Genomic DNA, 5,019 nt, shown 5'->3' with positions numbered 1-5,019 from the left:
GGATCTCAAGCCTAGATTGGTAAATCCTAAACTACCGCTTTTACCCTATAAGTCTACTGCACCCCATAAAGTTTGGTTTGGCTTTTGGAGATTACTAGTACCCTCATGTTGTTGCTTTGAACTTAAGGAATCATCATCCATTTATGCATTAGGGTTGAGTGTGAAGGCTTGTGTTGTGACAAGGGAAAACAAAACAAATGGGGAGATATCTACAAAGTCAGTGTCTATAAATGGTTGTAACTCACTCTTTTATTTATTAATACAAAAGAACTAAGTTTTCCTATACTTGTGTCATGTTGATGTTTATGTATTTCAATGCCATCTGACTCATTGATTAGAGACATTAATTTATGCTATGTGGATATTGTAGTTCTCTTGTTTGTTTTAGTCATTGTTGCAAGTTCCATTTATAACGCGTGGAACTAGAATTGGAGCTTACAAGCAGGGAAAAGAAAAGTACTACAAATTCCAGTTAGGTCTATTTTTTGTATTCTAATCTCTCTAAGGAAAACATAGATCTTTTTTCTCTCTGTTGTTCTAGATCAAACCACTAGATCTAGGGAGTTCATTTTTATCCGTAGAAGTGAATTTTCCACATTGATGAATCTACGGTTCACCCTAGGTACCGTCTTCAAAATAGGGGTAGTGTTTTCCTCCATATATATTACCTATAAACCAAAATCAAATCAAATTCGATGCTTATAAGCACATTGAAGCCATGCAAAAGCATATCAAAGTGAAAAGAAATTGGTGTTCTCTTGCATAAAGCAGATTACGATTGTTAGTGCAAATTATTGCCGACTAGACACAAGATTTGGAATCTAAGCAGAATAAACATTTTGTATTTCACTTCCAAGGAAAAAAGAGAGTTGGTTTTTCAGTGACTAGTATAGTGTGCATATTGAAATTAGCAATCAAATATATGCATTTGATAGTGGTAAATTTATACACATATATCTAATTTAACCCCAAGCGGTTAGTTTAACTGATTGGCACCAGTTGTAATGAACATTTAGTTGTACAGAGTATCAAGGTATATATCTTTAAAAAAATAGTTTAAAGAATAAATTTTAATACTACTAAATATTTTTTTAATACTAACAAACAACCAATGTATAGGTCATAGTTGGTAGTTATTGTAGTAACTGCACACTATAAATGAAGCCAAAAACAGCGGTTAATTGATTTCTTTGTATCCCTCGCAATGGCACAATTGTTAGATAATGCAATTGAAGGGATAGTAGAGGATATTAACCCTGTACTTGTAAATATAGTTGTTTGGACTTCATAAAATTTCCTTATGTGAACCGGTCAATTTTAAAGACATTCTCAGCAATTTGCAACTCTTTCCTGTAAGATAACCAAGTTGGAATACCAGATCTTGTGAATGTCCGTTGGTGGCTTCATTGAAGCTCCGTATCAATTAAGAATGAAATTCAGTTGCTGCAGCCTAAATGTCTTTTCAACCGAAGACTCTAAACCTATTTAAAGTCTCAGCATTGAAGCTATATATCAATTATAAATGAAATTCAGTTGCTTCAGTCTAAATGTCTTTTCAACTTAAGACATTAGACCTATTTAAAATCTGGGGCTCTCCTGGAATATTGAAATTTTTAGTTCGTGTGTTGTCAAGCTCAAACCAGATCAATTCTATGCAGGTTCTTCTTACTTTGACATAAAGATGAAGGCAGCAAATGGAATATCATCATCCACTTAGTTAAGCATACACCCAATTTACGTCCAATAAGGATCACATTTGTTGTAAGATTTTCATCATGGTGGGAAGAGTCAAACTGAAATATATTATGTCAAATTACTTCAAGCATCTAACATGATCTATAGCATGTATTTGAAGTCTTAATATTCCTCTCCACTTGGAAGCAAACATATAGCTTGCAGACCCTTCAAGTGGTGCCGCCTTAGAGGTTGTTAAATCCATTTTTCATCCCCGCTTAGAATCCATGTTCGTTTTAGGGAAGAAGCCACCTGCCAAGCCCATCCCCAAGAATAACAACCCAAGAGCTATTTCTTACTAAATACAGTCGAAACAGCCAGCAGTGTCTTAATAATAGCCCAAAACTTCAAATAGGGAGCCTTAAATATCTTACCTCTGAATCAAGAGCTTCAAAACCCAAATAAGTTTTCAATTGAATAGAAAACATTCTGAGACAAAATCCACTAGAAGTTTGCATGAAAAATCAACATTTTATAAGGTGTATATTCTAATGCTCTGTATGCTCTTCAGTTTGTCTCTGAAAAGAATTTTTCAAGGCATACATAAGATGAAAACTATGGTTATTTTCCTTAATTGTTTATAAATTTTGGGATAGACACATTATGTTACGTGCTCATTATATGTAAAATAACATGCTTCCAAGAATAAGAAATGAAAATAGAATAATACAAATGACCTCCAATTCCAATTCACTTACCATGGTAGCTAAGAACAATCAAACCACATAGCATCAACTATTGCCCTGATAATTGGAATGATACCGATCAAGGCTATCTGAAGCTGCTCTGACCTGCAAGTAGGAAAGCTAACTTGCCCAGTCCTCGTGGTTAAAATTTGTACTAGTAACCATCATGAAAATCCTGCCCATAAGGAACTGTGCCTGGAGAATATTGCTTTTGAGCAATCATATGAGCTTTGCTTGAATTTAGTGTAGAATGCCAAATTTTGACCGAGCTACAGAGTATAAAAGAATAGATTGTAAAACATTCTTTTTGAAGAATTTTAATACTACTGAACCTATTTTTAAAATATTACCATAGGAACATACAAGCAACGTATAGATGGTAGTCAGTGGTTATTGCAGGGATTGCGCACTATAAATGAAGCCAAAAGCGACAGTACTTTGATGCCTTTGTATCCCTCTCAATAGCACAATTGTTTGAAAATGCAATCAAGATAGTAGTTGAGTAAATTAGCCATGTACATGAGTTCTAACGACATCTTCAGCAATTTGCAAATATTGCTTTTGAGCAATCATATGAGCTTTGCTTGAATTTAGTGTAGAATGCCAAATTTTGACCGAGCTACAGAGTATAAAAGAATAGATTGTAAAACATTCTTTTTGAAGAATTTTAATACTACTGAACCTATTTTTAAAATATTACCATAGGAACATACAAGCAACGTATAGATGGTAGTCAGTGGTTATTGCAGGGATTGCGCACTATAAATGAAGCCAAAAGCGACAGTACTTTGATGCCTTTGTATCCCTCTCAATAGCACAATTGTTTGAAAATGCAATCAAGATAGTAGTTGAGTAAATTAGCCATGTACATGAGTTCTAACGACATCTTCAGCAATTTGCAATTCCTTCTTGCTAGATAACCAAGTTAAGATATCAGATTTTGTGAATGTCCCTTATAGATGCTATGGATCAATTACGAAAGAGATTCAGTTTATTCAGTCCAACACAAGCATCTTGACCTGTTTAAAGTCTCTGGCTTCTCTGGAATAATGAATTTCTTAGCTTATATGTTGTCAAGCTCAGACCAGATCACTTCTATTCTGAAATTCTTCTTGCGTTGACATAAAGATGAAGGCAGCAAATGGAATGTTATCATTCACTTTGACACGCATATACCCAATTTATCTTAAATAAATATTGCATTTGCAGAACAATATTGATCACAATCGGAACAGTCAAAACTGAAATATATTATTTCAAATTACTCCAAGCATCTGACAAGCTCTGTTGTGTGCAGTAAGTCCTAATATTCTTCTCGGCTTAGAATAAAACAGATGATCTGCAAGCTCCTCAAGTGGTGCCACCTTAGAGGTTGTTGAAACGATTTTTCCAGTTTGCTCAGAATCCAAAGACAGTATTTAAAGAGGAAGCCGCCCACCAAGCCTGTCCTCGAGAATAAAACCAAAAAGCTATTTCTTACTAACTCCAGTAAAAACAGTTACCAGTGTCTTAGAATAGCCCAAAACTTCAAAAAGGGAATGTAAAACGTACTACTTCTCAATCAAAAGCTTCGAAGCCCGGAAAGTAGTTGCCGTTGTGATTTCAAGAGAATGGAAATCATTCTGAGACAAAATCCACTAAAAGTTGCCATGAAACTGTTGAGTGTGTTGGCAGATTGTCGAATATGTGTTGTCATTGATGTCAAGTTCAAGAGGTGCTTGTTGAACCTGCTGTCATTCATGTCATTGCTGCAGTGCTGGGTGTGTGTTGTCATAGCTTGCTAACTGTAGGTTGTCTAGCTTGATGTCATGAATGGAGTTGAACAGTCCACCTTTGAAGGTCTTTCTTCTGTAGAGCCTTTGTCCAAATGAAAATGCCAAGTGTATAGTTGTCTAGCCTGCTCAGAGACCTTGCCAACAGTATATGGCACTTAGTCAACCTTCTTGATGATGTGCTTTCCAAGTCAAACCCAGTGAAATCTCTTCAAGCAACACAACTTCGACCCCCAGCAACAAAATTTTGGCCTCTACAACAGATCTGAAATTTTCGGCCTTCCCAGCAATAGCTGCTTCCACATGTGTGAGCTTATTTCGGCCTTCCAAGACTTCTTCAGACTTTCAATTGACTTTCTTTCTCTTCTAGGGCTTGAGGATGACCTAATGAGCCCTCCTTTGATCTTCTTTTTGCACTTCTTCCCAGTTCTATCCTGCAGCAACAAAACCCTAACCAACAGCAAAAATCCTAGCTTCCTTCCTTCGCACGTGTGAGGAGAGAGAGAGAGAAAATATCCCAAACACTTGATCTCTGTCTTCCTTCTTCCTTCGCTAGCCTCTTTCTTCTTCTTTGCTCACTTGATAAGAGAATGAATTGTGTCTCTAGGAGGTCGAGTTCCCTCCTATATATAGGCTTCCAAGGTGGACAAAGTTCCTCAAATTAGGCCGACTTCTTTGTTGGCAGGCCGACTTGGTCTTGGAGGGTTTCTTGACACTTTAAAATACAAAAATAATTCTTTTTACAAGTTACAATGTGCTTGAAGGGGTCTTCAACATATGACAATGACTCTTTTGACTTCTTGACCTAGGACAAACCCTAGAAGCAC

This window comes from Pinus tabuliformis, chromosome X (genome assembly GCF_031772625.1).
Source record: "Pinus tabuliformis cultivar Carrire ecotype Pingquan chromosome X, CPIR1, whole genome shotgun sequence".
Lineage (NCBI taxonomy): Eukaryota > Viridiplantae > Streptophyta > Pinopsida > Pinales > Pinaceae > Pinus > Pinus tabuliformis.
This window is presented reverse-complemented; position numbering follows the sequence as displayed.